This window comes from Manis pentadactyla, chromosome 1 (assembly GCF_030020395.1).
Source record: "Manis pentadactyla isolate mManPen7 chromosome 1, mManPen7.hap1, whole genome shotgun sequence".
In the NCBI taxonomy this organism is placed as follows: Eukaryota; Metazoa; Chordata; class Mammalia; order Pholidota; family Manidae; genus Manis; species Manis pentadactyla.
In genome coordinates this window covers 12,170,507-12,190,336 of record NC_080019.1, presented here as the reverse complement: position 1 = coordinate 12,190,336, position 19,830 = coordinate 12,170,507, and the positions used below count along the sequence as shown (strand labels likewise).

Here is a 19,830-nt window from a genome sequence, read left to right as displayed (position 1 = left end):
CCTCAGGGTTTTCTTCCAGATCTAAGTTCTGTGCTTCTTTGGGCAGGAGCCTGCTGTGATCAGATCTGGCTGAGTCGGTGTGAGCAGCAGCAGGGCAGGCAGTCTGTGTGCATGTGTGTGTGTGCATGCATGTGTGTGTGCAGTGAACCCTGGGGGTCCTGCTCATCAGTCTGGCCCTGCCCAACTGGAGAGCCAGCCCCTGGGCAAGGGGTTAAGGCTCAGTAGTTAGGGAAGGCTGTGGCCTGACTGTACTCCTGGCAGGCGTTTGCCTGCTCCCTGGCCCGGGCTACTCTGGTGATACCCAGAGTTCCTCTTTTGCCATAAAAGGCTCCCAGAAAGCCTTCCCACAGAGGACCCGGGGGCTCTCAGGGAACATGTGAGTGTGCGTGTGCACAGTCACTGTGAGGTAGGAGCCCCAGGTCGCATGCACATTCTGCCGTAGAGCTGCGGACTCTGGTGTTGGAGGGAATGTCTGCCCCAGCTTGGGTGGAGGGCGGAGGAGGGGCTTTGCCTGGACCTGGGCTCTGGCTTATGCAATACCAAGACTCAGCCAGCTTGGCTATGTGTTGCACATACCCATGTGTGCACACGTGTAGGGAGGTATGTAGAAGGGAGATAATCAGCCCTTGCTGCTTTGCCCTCCTCCACGCCTCTCTGCAGCAGACCTCCCTACATCTGGTGAGGAGGGGGGGTCCCCTGAGAGAGGGCTATTTGTAGGCTCCTTGGGTGTGACCGAGTCTCCACGCCTGTGGCTGAGCTCAGAGGGACCACTGAAAGGAGTGCTCTGGGGGCAGGGGAGAGGAGCCCATTAGCCAGCATGCAGCGGGATGGGGCCACAGTGTGGAGAGAACAGGAGACCGTCTCTTCTGCCCCAGAAGGTGCCCAGGCCTCAGGGAAGCTGGGTGACAGAACTTGCCTGGCAGAAAGTTGCATCAGAGCGAAACTGCATGCGAGATGCCCTGGGGTAGGCATTGAGGGCTTGGGATCCTAAATTTTCCTCCTTTAGGTACTTACGGTCAAACCTTGGCCTCCATTAGCTTTCCTTCCCTCTCCACATTCTTCAACAGGTAGAGATGGTCGTTGAGGGTGAGTGAGGAATCGGGGCAGCGGGGTGTCAATCAGAGGTCACCAGGCTGGAATCAGCCCTGAGTCAGAGAGGTGGGAGGAAGCCAGTTCAGGTAGTCTTGGGGTTCCCCACAAGCAAGAGCTTCTTGGGAAGCAGTGAGGCTCAGACTGCTGGCTAGGCCCATCTCTGTCATCCCTGATCTCCTAGGAGGCCACTGCAAGTGACTGATTCAGAAGCAGACCTGCCTGGAGGCAGGGAACTGGCCCAGAGCTCCCACTGGGTCCTTTCTGACTGTATAATTCCATATAGAGGACTCGCCAGGTCAATGCCTCTGCAGACCTTCACTGGCTGCCCACCAAGTGTGTGGGAGCGGTGGGGGGGTCCCACTGCTGGGGCTGGGGAAATGGCAATCTGGGTCAGGAGACTATGAGAGGTGTGGTAGAGAAGGGGGTGCCCCACAGAGCTGTATTGGGGTTTCTGAATTTGCTCCAGTATTTTTGCTTCCCGGAAGTAGGAAAGAGAGCAGGGATGGTTGGAAAGGTCTGAAAATTGCTTTTTGGTTATGCGTGGTTTTGGCAAGAAGGCCGTGGGGTGTGTTCCTCCTTTATCGTAGCTGGCAGCCCGGATTTCCCACACTAAACTGAATAGGAGCCTGAGGCCTGTCTGTCTGACACCTCCCCCACACATCTCTGGGTAGCTCTTCTTGCTTCAGATCTGTGGGCAAAAGGCCCCCTCTGTGTAGTGTTAGCCCAGGAGCACAGCGACCGTCCCAGGCTCATGCCCTCTCCCTGCCCTGCTAGAGCTGTAAGCCCGGCTCGCCCCGGCCACTGTCTCTGTCTCCCCTTCCCCAGACAGGGAAGTCACCTCACCACCCAGGGCACAGCCACCAAAAGCAGCACATGGGTCAGCTCTCCGAGATGGTCCCCCTTTGCTAGGGGTGAACACTGCCGTTCTTTCCCTTCCGTTGAGCAGGTCGCCCGTATGGATGGGTAGCGGCAGACAGCTGTGGAAGCACAGATGAGCCATGCCTGATGAGTCTGGGAATTCTTTTGCAAAAAGGCCCACCCTCTGCATTTTATGGAGGAGCCAGTTCAGGGCCTCAGCAACCACAGGACCACTTATAGGCAGCCCGGGTATGGAACCTCGTTCTCCTGATTCCCAGTGAGAGCTCATTTATAACGATTGAACTCTTTGGTTTTTCCAGGGGCTCAGATATGCATGGGGCTAGAATTTGGAAATATTTGTCTGGGCAGCATTTTTTCTTCTTCCAAACTCCAGGTGGATGGTTCTGGGCATGTGGCTGGTGTTTACTAAATGCTGTTGCTTAGCCTCTGTCTGTGCGTGACTCCCCTCTCCCCTTTGGGAGGAGGGAGGGGCACACGCTGCAGGAGCTGGTTCATCCCTTCCCTGCTCCCATCCTCTAGCTTGCTACTTCTGCCAGGCAGTCAGAAAGGAGGGAGCCAGATGGCCACTCCACCACCCTAGGGTTGATTACCTTTGCTTCCTTCCCTTCCCTCCATGCCAAGACCTGAGCAAAGGAGTCAGTCTGTACAGCGCAGCCACCCTGACGAACTGTTAGAGAAATAAACAAGATGGTACTGTGCGGAGGGGAGAGAAGTTACATCAAAAGTATCTCGGAAAGGAAGACAGCCAACTTTTTATATGAGATACATGGATAGGGGGAGAGAGAGAGAGAGAGAGAGAAAAAAGGCTGGGTAATTAAGTTAATAGGTTTCTTAAAGAATGCCCTTGTGAGTGATGTTCAACACATTCAAGTGTTGACAAGAAGGTATTGAACTTGACACCCACGCAGCGGGCAGAAGCATGCTCTCAGCTCCAACACACCTTCTTTGTCTGAAACTCGTAGTAAAATGCAGCTCTGGGTTGTGAAATGTGGCCCAGGGAATCCGCGCTGCAGGGGCTCCAAGGTCAAGCCTCTTGCCTTTTGATAGGGTTGGGGTGGACGAGGGTGGCCACCCTGAACTACAGCCCCGAGATTAGGAGAGCAAATGCTGGGGTCCTCATCTCGGCAGCCTACAGATGCGGTTATGCCTGGTGAGATCTGGAGATCGCAGAGGCCCACGACACAATTCGTGACTCTTGTGGGGGGCCAGAAAGAAGCTCTGTTCCTTCCCTCCAAGCCCCAGTTGCTTTGGGGAACTTGGGTCTGATACCCAGGAACATCTATGAGATCCGAGGGGGCTTCCCTGTTGCGATGGATGAGAGGGAGAATCCAGGGTAACACGTGAATACGGGTTTTCCTTTCTCTTAAGTCTGAAATAGGGAGAGAAGCCCCAAATCATTGGCATGCTGGTGGAAAGAGACCTTGCCTTAAAGGAGGAGGAGGGGTGTGTGTGTGTGTGTCTACATATTTGTATTTGAAGAAAACTTTGGGTTAATGTTGTTTGAAATCACAGGAGCATAAATTACCATTCTTAAAACAAAGGGGCACCTCCTTCTGCCAAGCAGCCTGCCGCAAGGCCTGGGGAAGGACGCGGCTCTTTGCTTGCTGTTGGCACATCAGCCTGCCTTCCTGCCCAGCTGTCACCCAGCCCTCTCCTCACCGTCCCGCTCCTCATCCATCATCTCTTGCTGTTACAATAGGCTCACGCTTATCCGGAGATCAGAGTTTTCAGGCTGAGACCTGAATCTCTGGGACTCCATCACAGTTATGGTGGCCAGGTTTCTAAAGTGGAAAAATGGTGACATGAATGTCTTTGTGAAAGACATTTTCTTTCTTATATTCTTAGCAAAAACACTTTGAAACAAAGTAACCTAAGTCGATGGCTGTCTGGTCACTCCAAGGCAGCTCATATTAAGGGAGCAACTTAAAAACCTGAATCAACACTGTGGTGAATGAATTTCCAGCCTGCCAGGAAGGCCAGCACTGCCCCTCAACTTAAGTCATACACGGAACTGTATATGCGTCTAGGGACGTGGTGGAAAGAATGGGGTGAGTTGGAATTTCCCCTCATTTAAAAATGGCAGTCAAGGAAGGCAATCCCCTCTTGCAACTGAAAAGTTTGGGTTAGCTCTTTGTTCTTTTTCTTGGCACCAGCCCTTGTGCTGGGGGCTCATTTCTGCCTGGAGAAGCCCAGTTCCCACCCAGGATGTCCCACTGTTAAGGAAATTCTGGGGTGTGCGTACACTCCCATGACATTTGTTTCCAGGAAAAGGGAACAACTCGTTGCCTTTCTGCCTCTCAATGCATCATTAGGATACAGTATTATGGAAAAGGCTCTGGGCTGACTAGGGACACCTGTGCATCCCACATTCAAGCTTCCAATTCCTCCAATGCTCTCCACGCCAATCCTCCATCCTGCTGCTGTGTCTTTCCTTTTCCTGATTGCCCAGTTTGAGTTTTCTGAGAGCAAACCAAGAAGGTCGATCAGATTCCCCACTTGCCTGTTTGATGCAGGTGTGTGGCCAGGTTCAGCACAATTTTATCGAGTGCCTATTATGCACAGAGCCGGGGTTGGGGGATACAGGGCTACAGTTCTGCCTTTAAGGAGTATTCAGCCCATGAAGCAACAGAGCTGCCTGCATCCTATAGTTCCAGATGAAGGACATGCTCTGCTCAGGAGCTAGGAGGGAGCTGTGTTTTATCCCATAAACATGCTGGTTTCAGAGAAGTCACTTCCTCAGGCAATTTCCTATTTCTTCTCACCTCCCTGCATAGAAACTGGGGTCACCACATGGACTTTGAAAAAGAATCAGTGTTTCAAGGGTATCGATGAACTTTCAGCTGGGACATTTTTTTGCATCAAACTTTCTGCAAATATGTCTTTCTTTCCCTTAGAGACTGAAGAGAGAAAAGCTGACTTCTTAAAGGTTTGACAACATCATGAAATCATATCAGCAATATTGTGCGTGTATTTCATGTGGACAAACGGTTGTGGGAGAACTGGAGAGCTGGGCAGCTCCTGCAGCAGCTGGGAGCCTGAGTTTGGACTCCAGGGCAGAGCCCTCCGGAGTGGCCACCTTGCTGACATCCTTCCCAGACCGCCATTCCTTGTGGGGGAGGGCAGAGGGTAGGCGCCAGGGTCCTGGGCTGTTGGCTTTGCAGTGCTGGCCTGTGGCCTCCCTTGACATCGGCTTTGGAACCAGACTTCCCCACCCCTGCGTGGGAGGTGTGAGGGGCCAGAGACGGGAGGCAGGAAGTGAGTGCGGATGGGCTGCCTGGACAGCTGTGCGGGGAACAGAGCACATCTGTCTGGGTGAGTCTGGTGGGGCCCCTCCCCACAACCTTTGCGAGTCTCCCCATTCACCCACCGGGTGTGGGTTTGGGTCCAGAAGGGGAAAATGGTGGGAAAGGAAAGTCTGAAGACAGAGGCCGGAGCTAGGGGTTACCAAGGGGGTATATTCACATGAAAACAAGAACATCTCTGAGTTCAGGGGGGCAGGGGACAAAAGGTAGGGTGAAAAATGAAAGCAAATATGTCAGATAGCCTCAGCTCAGGATGGGCCTCTGGCTTTGCTGTGCCTCCCAAGTGCTCAGGGTCCCATGTCTCCAACATTGAGAAGCCGCCCTGACCTCTCGCCTCCCCGTCCACACGGTCTTCCTCCTCGGAGAGCCCAAGCATCCTGCACTGCAGCCATGCATCCCCTCAGGTAACTAACTACTTCTTTCCTGTCTTACCTACTAGTACTGAGATCAGAGACCCTGTATCCTTCACCACCGAATCCTCAAAGAGCAGTCTCTCTGTAGAAGTTTGTTGAATGAGTGAGCAATTTTGTGGCCTAAACTGACACAGGGTTTCCTATTTAATCCCGTCATTTTCTCTAATTGGCTTTAAATGTTGCTGGGAAAGCTTATCCCAAGTAGACACCTGGGAGATCTTTGGGAGATAGAATTTGGATCAGACTCCTCCACAAGAATTTGCCTGCAGGCCTGAGGGCAGCCTACCCCTTAGCTCTCTCACAGGGAGCTGAGCAGAAAGGGAAGGCTCATTGTTCTGGAAACTGGACGCAGGCACCGGCTGGGCATCGTGGTGATTTGCATGTCCTCCTCAGGGCAGTTGGCCCTCCCTCTGTGCAAAGCTCTTACCTGCCATGTAGCAAGCCAGGAGGGCAGGAAATAGGGATCGTGGGGACTTCTGCAGGAATGGAAAGTGCAGAGGGTCCCCATAGCCCTCCCCTCCATCGCCTCTGCCTGCCTGGTTTCCAGTGTGAGGAAAGGAGGTGAGAGTTTGAGTCCCAGCCCTGCTGTGTGGCTGAAGAAGGAGAGTCATGTCTTTGCTCTGGGCCTCAGGATTCTCATCTGTACAGTGGTAAGGCTGGACTAGATGACATCTGGGATCCCTTCCATCTCTTACTTTTTACTAGTCTGATAGGATGTTGAGTAGGGACCGTGGCCCTTGATGTTATCACTATCCCCTGGACGCCCGGGCTGGGGACTGTCTCTTAACTTCAGCTTGGAAAAGGGAGGAAGGGCACAAAAACCTCTGCCCCACACACTGACCACTGGAGTTAGTCGAGTCCTGCTTGGGTGTCAGCAGGTCTGTGTGAAGGAATCCTAATCGTTTTTCAAGGTTCTCCTGTTTTTTTTATTCTCTAGTGTGTAACACAGTGCCAATAGGAACGAAGGGTTGAAGTCCCAAGGGCTTGGAGCCACAGCGGGCCCCATATACCCTTCTCTAACATTGCTGGCATCACTGTCATTACCAGCATCATCACCACCCATTATTAATATTGGTAAACAATTATTGTTCTTCGTTCAGCCGTGCAGTAGCTGAGCAAAGCAGCAAGAAGATCTGACCACAAGAAGCCTACGCTGTCCTGGGCATCTCTCAGGTTAAGGCTGGTTTCTCCCGCCCTTGATTGAACCCAGGGATTCAATCCGATGCTCAGCAGGAAAGGGGGTCAGCTGCTGAGCGGTGCCACGTGAAGGGCTCTCCTCTCCGGGGGAGGGGCGTTATATTCCAGGCTGCTTCTGCTACTGCCCACGTGAGTCCCATTCATCTTTGTAGCCTTACAACGCCGTGGACACGGCCACCACAAAGGGGCTCACTAAACACTTATTATAATGATGTCTGTTCATGAATTCATTCGGAGGAGGCCTGGGAGTGCTCAGTGAAGCTGCCAGGAGCTCAGAAACGTATTGAACTCCTTGTCTGAGGCATTTTCCCTGTTAATGCCTTGAGTCCTAGGGCTGCAGACTAGCGTGGGATTGTCCTGGAGCCCGGGTGGCAAAGCCTCAGACAGGAGGTGGACAGCTGGCGCCTCCTTCTGGCCCTGCAGGGCCGGAGCAGGCCTGGGGAGGGCTTGTGCAGAACCTCAGCCCCTCGGCTGCCCCAGGGGACCCTCCCTGCCTGGGAGAGGACCCTCCATCCCGAGAAAGCCCAGCTCAAGAGAGCCAGTGGAGACCGAGGGAGCCTGTTATGTAACCGATTTAACGCCTTGTCAAAACTGGTGACTAATTGAGACCATTGTGGCCAGATTGGCTCGGCAGCTTTGCTGCTGGTCCCAGGAGGCCTCAGCTAGTCTGTGGCTGGCTCTCACACCCTCTGCTGGCTGGAGCTCCTGCCCCACCAGCCTCCACCACTGCCCCCTCACACTCCTCCCCACTTAGGCCCACTTCCCAAGTTCATCCGGTGCCCCACCTTCACGCCCCTCCCTGCCCTACAAAAAGTGCCTGGGAAGACCGGGTATTTAGGTCTGTCCCCAGGAGCCATTTGCCTGGGGGTTCACTGGGGTCCTTTCTTTTGCTGCTGGTTAGGGTGAAGCGAGCTCTGGCCACCTGGCCAGGCTGGAGGTTTCGGCTTGCTGCAGTCAGGACTGTTGGGTTCAGAACTCAGCGGCCTCCTAAGACAATGGGCTCCAGGGACCTGTGGGTCACAGGCTGCCTGGATGATGTTGGGAAGGGGCTGTGTTCACTGACTCATTTCTCACTCTTCTTTTTTAGAAAGAGGTGCTTGGCAACTTCAGCCCAATCCTGGTGCAGAAGGCTGTCCTGAGGAAGGCAGGGGTGGAGGGCATTTGCATTTATTTGGAGAGAGTTCATGGAGAAACACAAAGAGGTGTCCAGACAAGGTCCGCAGAATTCATAATGATGAGTGCCGGGGATTACTTCCTCTGTGGTTGGGATTAGTCCCATTTTTTAGGTGCAGAAACTGAGGCCCAAAGTAATTGGGTAGTTTGCCAAAGCTGAGCTTTGAACTTATACCTCAGTGACTCAGAAGTTCAAGCTGGTTCTGACACACTGCCTTCCCAAGGCATTCCTGGGACTGGTTCCTGAGGCTCTTGAATGGCTTACACATCTCAGCAACTTCATGGCAACTGCCCAACTGGACCCAGAAAGTCATACTACTTGTACTCCTGCCACTTCCTTCCGCCGAGCAGTGCACACACATGATCTCATTCACTCTCACAGAGCCCCATGTGGGCTGAGGAGGGGGTGGGGATTATTGACTCCATCTCCCAAAGAGGAAAGGGAGGCACAGAGAGGGATGCCTGCCTGCTCTAGGTCACACAGCCAGCTGGCAGGATAACTGGGACTGGACACCAGTCCTCCTTGCCTGCTAGGGCAGCTATTTAGCATGGCGGTTTCAGGCTTGAAGAACCCCTGAGATGCAGCAAACTGGGGTGCTCTTCTGGACGAGGGACTCTGTAGCTGAAACATCTCCAAGACATTTGGGCTTGTGTTGAAAAAGGAAATCTGAGATGGGTATAAATTCAGTTTGTCTGAAAAGAAGGAGGTGGCTGGACCGATGGTCCCCACAGTTGCTTCCCTCACAGCCAGTTGCTTGCAGCCCTGCATGGTCTCTGCACCCCACCTTCCCTTCCTGGATACCCTGGATGCTGGGAAGCAGCCGTGGTGTAATGGAAAGAACACTGGTCTTGAGGTCATGGGACTTGGGGAGAATATTCACCAGAGGCCCCTAAATTAGTCATTTCACCTCTCAGCTTTTCCATTTTTCACTCAAAAAATGGGGATGCTAACTACATGAAACAGACATTGTCTGTGAAAGACTTTATTGTAACCTATGAAGCCTGCACAGAGAGAAACTGCTGGTGTTCCCATTAGCCCAATTTCAGTTCTTCTAAACACCTTCTAAATAATGGTTTGGAAGTGATGGGCCGGAATTGTCCTGGTCAAATGTCTAACTGAGCTACTGTGGCTCTTTCACTTGGTATCTCTTGTACCCAATGTCTGGTACTGACTCGAATGTTCCTCAGGCAGCCCTACAGGACCTAGTGTGGGGTTGGCAGACTTCCTGCAAAGGCCCAGGCAGCAAATATTGGAGGGCTGGTGGCCTACACACGGTTTGGGTTGTATGTTCTTGGTTTCTTTTCTTATATCTCTTAAAAAATGTCAGAACCATTCTTAGCTCACAAGCACTGCAAGACCAGGCCAATTGTGCCTGTGGGCTGACTTTGCTGCCCCTGGTCTAGTGCGAAGTGGGAAGGGGGACTTTGGAAATGGACAGAAAAGGCCTAGAACTCCAGTTTAGCTATATGCCTTTGGACCACTCGGTTGACCTCCCTCAGATTTGGTTTAAGGGCCTGCCTCTGAGTGTAATAACGCCTGCTCCAGAGACAGTTGTGGGAGCACTGTGTATAGGGTGCCTGCTGGGCTGCAGATGCCCGACAGGTGGGCATTGATGGCGTTACTAGTGTTCACAGGAGGGAAGGAACTCAGGAGGTGGGCTGGCCTGCCCTGTCCCTGGGGGAAGGGTGAACAGCACTCTCTCCCAGTGCCTAGAATATTGTACAGGGGACCAAGGCCTTGGGGGTGAGCAGGAGTCGGGGGGTGGGGGCAGGGGAGAACTGACCAGAGCCACCCAGCCCGGTTTCTTCTCAGGCCCCACCACCTTGCAGGGAGCCCAGCTCTGCCTGTTTGATCAGATTTGGATGGGTACTAGGCCAGGGGTGTTTGAGATCTTGACTCATCTTTTTGAGAAATACAGGGAGAAGTGACTGATTCTGCAGCTGTAAGAAGAGCCCTATTGTCACCCAGCCATGGACCCTGGAGCCCTCCTTCTGTGCACTTAGCTGTCCATGGCAGCTTCTGAAGGCTGTAACTCAGTAGTGAGACACAGAGCATAAGGGCCATGTCCTCATAGCCCAAACGCCCCGCCCACCTGCAGTGCTCTGTTCCTCTAGTTAGAAAAAGCCCTTCCATCTCTTCTCAACCTGGTAAACTTAATCCTTTAAAACACAGCTCGAATGTTACCTCCTCTAGGAAGCCTTCTGAGACTACCAGGCACAGTACCTCCCTCCCTCTTCTGCCTTCAGGCATTTTGATCATGCTCCTACTGTTGTAGCGATTCTTACCCCATTTTACAGATAAGGAGGCTGAGGCGGGGAGTAGATAAACAAACTGTTCAAGGTCACCTAGCTGTTAAGTGGTCAGGCTGGGATCTGAGTTCAGGTAGTTTGACTCCAGTGCCCAAACTCATAAACATTAAATTACATCACCTCCCTTACACTACTTACAATTACTCCAAACGATAATGATGAATTTATGGGTCTGTAAATGCCTCAAGAGTGGAGACCACAACTTAGTCATCTTTGTTTCCCTAGAATGTAGCACAGTGCTATGCACATAGTAGGTGCGTTGTGGATGCTTATGGAATGAACGTGAATGAAGAGGCTATGGGGGTTGAGGTCACTGAGGAGGTGGGATGCCTGGGGAGAGGGAACTGAGACGGGTAGGGAGGCAGCTGAGGGGGTGGGGAGCACTTGACCCTGGGGCGGAGGAGGGGGTTCCTGCCCCAGCTGCCACGCCATTTTGGAATCACAAACCTGGCAGGAACAACAGAACAGTCCTGACCTGCTACTTAGCAAGCATCTTCACTACACTTCATAGGCAGGCATTCTGAATCCAGAATAAACAATGGCCAGTTCGAATCCCTACCCAGCTGCCTGGGCAGAGCCTCCGTTGGTCCTTGCAGGATAAACTTCAGCAGCGTTCACCCTGGAGGCAGGGCCTGGGCTCCCTGCGCCGTAGATCTGGAGGCTTGCCAGCCTTCTGTGAGTCTGAGGGTTAAAGCACGTTGTGTGCGCGTGAAATGCCGTGTGTTTGTGTGTGTGTGTGTGTGTGTGTCCTCTCTGGTGCCTCGCACCTCCGTTTACAGCAGGCGGGCTTCCCAGAGGATCACTTTCAGGTGAGCAGGACACGTTCAGCTCACCCAGCGTCTGCGTCTCCTCCTCGCTCTCTCCGACCACAGGGCAGATCCAAAGCCTGGGGGCTCCCAGCAAGCCCAGGTGGGCCTGTGAGGTCATGCTTCCTGTTACATCCTGTAGGTGGCCCTGTCCTGGGAGCCACGGGGCCACAGGGACAGGGGGCATGGGGTGGTGCACGGGGGAAACCCCTCTACATGCTCACAGTCCCCTCTGGAGACCAGCTGCGCTCCTTGAAGCCAACCGGAAAGCTCTTTTCTCGCCGGAAGAGGTCCAAAGCCCGTGGCTGCTGACACAGGGAGGAGGCGGGGGTGTGGGGGGAGGCAGGGAGAGTGAGAAGACCCCCCTGCAAGCTGCGTTCATGCAAAATGCATTTCCCAACGTAGCCCTCTGGCCTGTCGGAGCCCCTTCTGCTCACTGCTCTGTTTATACATGATAGACAACTAATTAACATCCAAACCTCTTGAAAGGTCTTTTCAGAGGTAATGTTCTGACAGATTATGTCAGCAAGGAGCACTGATTTGTCTAAGCATGGATCACATTGTTTCAGATTGAATGAGGTGAATATTAAACTGCTTTAAATGTACTCTTCATAAAGTACTAATTACACACTCCCAAGGGAGAACAGCCAAGGAATACTAAACAGCAGAGAAGTCAACAGAAGGTTCTTTTTATAGTATGTTGCTGGGCTCTGTTTTTCTGTCTCCTTTCTCGCACGCGCTCTCTCTCTCTCTCTTTTTTACAGTAAAATCACAGCACGCTAAAGAATACACATTTATAGCACAATGCTTCTCATCTAATTATATGGCAATCATTAGTTTTAAGCTGGATGCATTATATTTTCTTTGATATATTATGCCTGAGGCATAACTGCATTTATTGCTCTACTGGCAGATTTTAGTCCCCAACCCCCTTTCTAAGCCCCAACTCCTCTCTACCCCCCAACACTTTAACAAATTATTTAACCCCTACTGTTAGTCTGCTTATTGTTTCAAAAAAAAATAGTAATTTAATTGGCAAAAATGGGGGAAACAACACACCTTTTGTTAATTTAAAGGAAAAAAAGAAAAGGAAACCTGATGTGTTCTTGGGAGCTGTACAATCTTTTATTAACCAGGTAATGTCCTAAATATACAATCTCTGCTCCCCACCCCAGTGAAATTCCTTTGTAACAAATTCTACTGGATCACACTGAATTTCTACTTGGCTGAGCTTCATTGTCCCTCAGGGAAAGAGATATTTATATGTATATAAATATATATCTATAAAAGCAACGCAGGGTGGAAAATCATGTGGCAGAGAACATTCCGGCAAAAATGCAGGGTGGCCCTTCAAAATGCCTGTCTACCGATAATAGCCAGAATTCTGCTCTATCAGTTTTTCTGGGTATTTTTGACACCAGCCGTTGCCCATGGTTGAGAAAAAGCAAGATCAGTTTGGAGATGCCCTAGATTGTAGGATTCTCAGGCTGGAAACGGGGAAAAGGCCAGGTTCTACATGGATAGATGGCCTGATATTGACCCAAATGGCTCCTTCTTGGTCAGTCCTCCAGGTATGCCTCTAAATATAAAAGAGACTGCAGGGTCCCAAAGCTGCAGAATTACTTCTGTGTAAGTAGCAAAGTGGGACCCCATCTCCTTACTATGATCTTTCTCTTCCTCCCCCACACCGAATCAGAGGACAGTGGCATCTTGGAGCTGAAGGGATTAGAGATTTCCTATCCAGCTGAGGAACCTGGGTCAAGGGGGCACAGGTTTGCCAGCTGTTCAGGCTGGGCCCTGGGGTCCTGACTCCCAGGTCAACATTCTTTTCCCTTCAAACAGAGTAACTCCAAGCAACTCTTCCCTCCCAAGCATGATCAAGGGCAAAGGAATAAAATGACAGCATGCCGTGGGCTGAATGTTTGCATCCCCTCTAAATTGGTATGTTGAGACCCTAACCTCCAGTGTGCTGGTATTTGGAGGTGGGGTCTTTGGGACCCTCATGATGGCATTAGTGCCTTATACGAAGTGAGATGAGAAAGCTTGTTTCCTCTCTTCTTTCTTAGCCACACGGGGATATAAGGAGAAGGTGGCTGTCCCCAGATGCTGGATTTGCCGGACTTGATCTTGGACTTCCCAACAAGCCTCCAGAACTCTGAGAAACAAGTGTCTGTTTCTGAAGTCACTCAGTCTATGGCAGTTGTTATAGAAGCCCAACTAGAGGCACAGTTATCTCCTGTGAGAGCTGAAAGAAGTGTGGAAAGTCACCTAGTCCAGCCCTTCCTCCGGTTGCTGCTTGAATCCTGTCCCCAGTGTCCCCAACCAAGACTTGTTTACCCTGGGCTCAGGCTCCTCTGGGGATGGATGGGTTGGTGATCAGTGGTCAGATAGTAAATGTGCCGCTCTCATGGCTGGAGCAGTGTATGCTGGGGCTGGGTGCCTGGGTTCAGATCCTGCCCTGCCCATCCCTGATGAATGACCCTTGACGACTTAACCCTTCTTTGCTTCTGTTTCCTCCTCATCTGTAAAATGGGCACAATACGAGTGCAAACCTTACAGGGTTGTGTGAGACTGAGATGAGGTAATATGTGTCAAGCAGTGCCTACCCTGCTAAGCTAACTAGGGGAAGTTCTTCTATCTCCCTAGACTAACTGCATGGTTGTTTCACCTGAAGACCCACGGAACAAGATTAAATTTTCTCCTATGTGACTGCTTTCAACCATTTCATTCATTCATTGCTCAGATTTCACTAGGTGGCTCCTTCATGCCAGGTACATTGTGCCAGGAAAGGAGAGACACGTGGAAAACCCCTGCTCCCTGGTCACACAGTGTTCACACCCCAGAAGAACTAACAATTTGTCCTCAGAGCTTCTCTTTCCAGGGGAAATGCTTATGCTTATCAGTTTCTTTTCCTCACTTAACTTTTTGTGACCCATTTTCCTTATGTGAAATCATTCAAAGACATATACCAGGGATGAAGAGAAGATGGCAGCAAATCTGAGCTTCAGTCTAGGACACGCCTGGGTCCATTACCCAGACACCCTATAGTGCTCACTACTTGAGACTGGATTCCATTGATTGGAATGGGACCCAGGCATGGATTTTCTTTTTTTTGAAGGCTCCCCATTCTTGAATCTGACACACATGTGTGCACATGTACACATCTATGTGTGCATGTACATGCATGTCCACACCACCAACCCTGCCACCTTGGGTAAATTGAGAAGGCTGCCTCCAGATCTGTCCACTTCCTGGGACGCACCTTCCCCTCCACTGCTGACCCCATTCTCCTGCGGGCTCCCCTCAAGTCCAGGTTATTTTCTGCTCCATGTGCTGGCTGTGAGCTGCTGACATGTGGGCCCTCCAGAACACATTAAGTTATTGACTGTCCCACTGCCCACTCTGTCTATTGCTCCCATCACTGATGCTGCTAAAGGTAGCACAGTGGAAAATAAACTTGATTTCGTCATTCTCATGCTAAGACTCCTTCCATAGGATTCCCCATCTCCTTCAGGGTCACGTGCAAGCTCCCCAGCTGGTGAGCATGTGTGCATGTGGACCTCTAAATCAACACTGTGCCAGGCACTGGTCTGAACGCCCATGGATACTAGCCCCACATCCGGGCTGGGCTCTCCCCACAAGCTGTGGCAATCACAGCCCTTGCACATCTCCTTTTCTAGACTCTGCAAACACCACTGCATTTTATCTATTTTGTTATCTAACCCAGGGCCTAGTTCAGAGAGGGTTTGGTGAATTGCGCAACTGGGACCCTCATTAAGGCCAAAGGGAGTATTCATATTGGTGGAATTATGGGTGGTGCAGGTGTATTTTTGAAAATGAGCTCTTGCCTCACACCAACAGATATAGGTAGCCATCTGCTTGGCCTAACTTGATGGACCAACTAAATACTCCCTCTTCCTCCTAAAGCCCATGCCTCCTTCCCCAGAGTCAGGCCTTCCTTGACCCTCACCCTGGGTCTCTGCCTAGTCCTGTAGCCATGATGAGGCCATCCAGTGATGAGGGTGTGCCTTCAGGGTCAGACAGACCTGGCCATACACCTCTGAGTGACCGATAGGTAATAGCATACCTGCCAGCATAGTGGTAGATGCTGGCAAAGGTGACTCCCTGTACAGATGCCGTCTCTGCCCTCAGAAAGCTTGCAGCCTCATGGCGATTTATTTAAATCTATGACTTCCGGCTTTCTCACTTACCAAAGGGGCCTCACTATACCCATTCCACAGGGTGGCTGTGGAGATTGAAGTAACACATATAGGGTGCTTTGCATGGAGTTAACACTCCATAAAGTTTTTACATGGGCATTCTTCTGTACCCCAACGGTGCATGAAGAAAGTGGCCCTGTACAGACAGGAACATCTGTGCTCATATCTGCAGCGGTGTAATCTGGCTGTGACACATCCCCATGCCTGGTGGTCACCAAGAACGGAGGAGGTGTTGGTCCCGATGGTGGACATGTCACTGGCTCAGGGGGTGACAGTGCCTAGGGGAACCCTATGTGAAGGTGCTCTCTTTTTTCCTCTAACACATTGGTTTTTTTTCCTCTAACACATTGGTTCACTTTCCCCCTCGGCACAGCATCTTGCCCTCCTTTCTATCTCCTTCTCTCTCCTTGCACACAAATGCCCAGCACTCCCCACCCACCCAAACCCAGCTGGGTTTCCACATGGGCTTTGGAAGAGAGAACTGGGTCTGAATTATTGCTCCTGTAACCTCATAGTGTGTGGCCTTAGGCTAGTGACTTAATCTCCCCATGCCTCAGTTTCCTCATTTGCAAAATGAGAATAATAATAACCTCATGACCTCATTGTGGGATGGAGGGACGAAGCATGTCCCACACAGTACAAGGCATGCCAGCCCTCCGCTCATGCAGGCTTCCAGTTACCCCGTAAGTCACACAAGGTATTGTGGGATTGATGGATTCTCTACCCTTGGGAGCGCTTGCATTTTAAAAGAGACACTGGGACTGCTTCATAAAGCACAATTGAGTAGACGGGGGTGAAACTTCAGGAGAAGCAGTCAGGTAGAGGGAAGAGACATTTTGGGGGCAGGAAGTGGCCTTCCTTTGCTTCTGAAATCACACCACTTAGACTAGCAGTTCTCAGTCTAAAAGCTGTGACACGCTGGTGGGGGACCAGCAGTTGTGAGATGTATCACAAACAAATATGTTACTAATAATAAAGTGTTGCAGTTTTCGAATAATCCCCCCCATTTTTTTTTTTTTGGTAAATTAAAGGGAATTCAAGGTTATCTGCATAATATCATCATATCCAGCTCACATTCCTACATCTTTTCTCAAATGGGATAGAAAAGGGTGCATTCTGGGACCAAGCATGCCCTGGGTATGGATGTCCGTGGTGATGCCCGGCCTGGTGGAAATAGCAGTTCCAAGACACTGGCTTGGGGAAGAACACAAATATGAAAGCTTTTGAGAAGCTTAGAAACACTAGATACACTGCATAGTGAAAGAAAAGTATGGCTCACTGCCTTCTGCAACTGCATGGCTGACTCTCACAACAGTATCGTGCAAGCAGCCAGACACAAAAGAGCTGCCACTATCATAGTCAGAATCATGTTACCTCAGGGGTGGGGATATTGACATATCAATAAGGCATGTGGGAACCTTTTGGGCGTTGGAAATATTCTATGTCCTGATCTTGGTGGTGGTTACATGATGTTATGAGTTGAATGTTTGTGTTCCCTTCAAAATGCATGTGTTGAAACCCTAATCCCCAGTGTATTAGGTGGGGGGGTGGTTTGGGAAGTAATTAGGATTAGAGGGGCTCATGAGGAAGGGGCCCTCATGAAAGGGTCTAGTGCCCTTAGGGGAGCCACAGGGGAGCTTGCTGCCCCCACTCCTTGCTCTCCTCCCCGCGAGCACACTTCAAGAAGTCAGCTCTCACAACCCGGAAGAAAACTCTCACCAGGACCCAGCTACGCTCGCTGCGCCCTGATCTCAGGCTTCCAGCCTCCAGGGCTATGAGACATAAATATTATAAGCCATCCAGTCTATGGTATTCTGTATAGTGGCCTGAACAAAGACAATGGGTAAAAAATCATGAAGTTTTACACTTAAGATCTGTGTACTTGATATATATGTACTTATAACTTCATAAAATATTTTGGAGATGCACCTTCGAATCTCGGGCACACACCTGTCAGGGTTTCCCTTTCCACTGGAAGTTCCCCAAATGTCCCAGTGCCTTGGGTGAGGATGCTTAATGGGGGAGCTCTGGGAGTCCTGGGGTGGCACAGGCCGATTCCGGCAGGCAATGACTGCCCACGAGGTTCTCGGTGGCTCTGCACATCTCAGAGCCACCTCCTCCTGCCTGACAACTTTTTGGGGTTGAAATTTCAGCCTCATTGGTGCCCAGTGCGTGCAGAGGCTAGACCCTCATTAGATAATCTCATTTCTCCCGCGAGACAGCTCCTAGCAGAGTAAGCGCCCTCGTGTTACCGCGCAGTGTGTTGCGAAGTGGTCCTTGCCTGGGGTTGGGCGCAAGCCTCCCAGAGCAGCTGTGGTGGAGGGTGCTAGGCACCAAGATGGCACCTCCCACCCCGTATCCTTGGCCACAGGATGCTGAGGTGACTCTCCCAGCCACCCATGTGGAGTTCATTTTGTTTGCTTTGTGTATTGCTCCTCACCCACCCCTTCCGTTGCCAAGGAAACAGTGACGCAGCCTCAGCCTCGGGTGGGGCCTCAGGCTCAGTCAGTGCGGAGTCTTTTAAGGCAATAGTGGTTCAGTGAGTCCCAGGTGCTGGAGAGTGGTGCACGGGGAGGTGGCGGCGATGCATGGGGAGGGGATGGGGGGACCCAAAAGGCTAGGTGGCTGGTTTGCTGTTGGCTGGTGGCTCTAGTCAGGGTGCAGCTTTTCACTCAGAGCTTCAGGAAGCCCACCCTTGGCAGTGTCACCAGCAGATACAAGGCAGGTGGCTCTGGAGGTCAAAGGAATAGCCTTTCCCATCCCTGTCCTTGTGTGGCCTGGGACAACTGGTCTCCACGGCTCCAGCAGGTCCGAAGTCTCTGCAGACCAGTCACCTCAGAAGCAGGCCAAACGGGTTTCTGGGCACCGAGCATGCATTGGTGGATAACTGGGGCGAGGCGATGGCTGGGAACTGATTCCAGCAGACCCTTCGCAATGTGCGCTGCGGCTCCTGATCCCCCAGGGATGAGTTCCCTCGCTTTCCACCCCTACCTGCCATCACCAGCCATGCCGGGACCGGGACCCTAGGCACATCCCAGCCAGCATGTTCTGTCTTCTGTAGCCTCCACTGCTGCCCAGCTGTCAACCTTAACCCATCCTGGCCTCCCTCAGGCCCCTGCTCCTTGCACAACCAAGATGTCCACTTCCGAGGCCAGCAGGCAGGCTGGTCTGCAGGATGGGCGACCTCACCGCTGCGGGGTTTGTCCTGTGGCCTCTCTGTTGGAGGCCCTGCCGGTCTGCGCAGATAATTTTTGTGAGGGTACCCTGAGTTCTGTTCTGGACCCGAGCCACCCCTCGGCCTGGTGAGCCTGGTGTCTCGGTTCCTCCCGGCTCCAGCCCCCCAGTTCTTTCTCCTGCTCTGTGAAACCCCCTCCAAAGTCTGAGCAGAAGGCATGGTTTCCCCTGCTGCGTAGCCCCCCTTACCCCCCCACCCCTGCCCCCAGCCTCCTCTCCTCTCCTTTCCCCTATCACCCAGTCTCAAGCCTTGGAGTTATTTTGGATTCTTCTTTCTCCTTTATCAGCCTTATCTAGTCACTTATCAAATTCTGTCAGTTCTTCCTTCAAAATATCTCTAGCATATGTCCTTTCCGTTTTTAAAAATAAGTTTCGTTGTTTTTTAGTATAAAAGAGAAATATGTTCAGTGTGGAAAATTTAGAAAATACCAATAATCGGAAAGAAGAACATTAAAATGACCCATAATCGCTCCAGCCCTAGCTAGCATTACTATTTTGGTTCAGGGCCTGTGCTTCCACACCCCATCTCCCCATGTCTCTCCTTCCACGTCTCCCATTCCTGCCGCTGTCACCTCGGCGACCCTCCTCTCCCCTCCGTCTCTCTGACAACCCCTCCTCCAGCCTCTGCCACCTCAACCAGTTCAGCCTTCTCAGATACGTCAGATCTAGGGCAGCCCCAGCCTGCAGGGAACAGGTGTCCCTCCGGTTGAAGCCCACAGCTTGGCAAGCATGTGGTGGGCGCCTCTGTGCGATGAGGAAGAAGGCTTCCCTCCCTTCGGTGGAGGAATCTGCCGGGTGGCTGAGGGCGGTGGGCAGAGCGCTGGCTGCGTTGCCGCCCCTGCCGGAGGCCCCTTCTGCGGGAGCCATGGATACCTGGAGAGGCGGCCCTGCCAATCTGTCTTCTGCTGCGTGGCTGCCAAAGCCCACCTCACCAACGGCTCCGCCTCCCTTCCCTGCACTGGCACTTGTCCTCTGGGGCTGCCAGGCCAGCCTGGCCCTGCTCCTCCAGCACCGTGTGTTTGCCCCTCCTGGGGTCTTTCCCGAAGCTGCACCCTCTGCATTCTGCTTCCCTCCCCACCCTCACACGGCTCATCCTTGGGGCCACGGGGCCTACGGGGTCCAGGCAGGCCCCGTGCGTGGTGGGGTGGGGTCTCTGCGAACAGGCTGCAGCCTTGATTGCCAGATCTTCACCTAGATTGTTAAA

General features: G+C 51.9%; 1 protein-coding gene and 1 long non-coding RNA gene across 9 annotated transcripts in view; one reads left to right on the top strand and one right to left on the bottom strand.

Moving 5' to 3' along the window:
- Nucleotides 1–13,949, top strand: part of LOC130679636 (uncharacterized) — a 41,792-nt gene extending 27,843 nt beyond the window's left edge. The window contains exons 1-4 of one of the 3 annotated variants that reach the window (XR_008992687.1): nucleotides 5,109–5,283; nucleotides 5,558–5,677; nucleotides 13,015–13,113; nucleotides 13,239–13,949. This is a non-coding gene — a long non-coding RNA (uncharacterized LOC130679636). Of the gene's footprint in view, nucleotides 1–5,108; nucleotides 5,284–5,557; nucleotides 5,678–6,786; nucleotides 7,096–13,014; nucleotides 13,114–13,238 lie in introns of those variants that run through there. The other 2 variants (XR_008992695.1, XR_008992689.1) reach the window with 2 other exon arrangements.
- PEBP4 (phosphatidylethanolamine binding protein 4) overlaps nucleotides 1–19,830 on the bottom strand; it is a 222,349-nt gene that overhangs the window by 30,431 nt on the left and 172,088 nt on the right. The gene's annotated exons all lie outside the window — the stretch shown is intronic.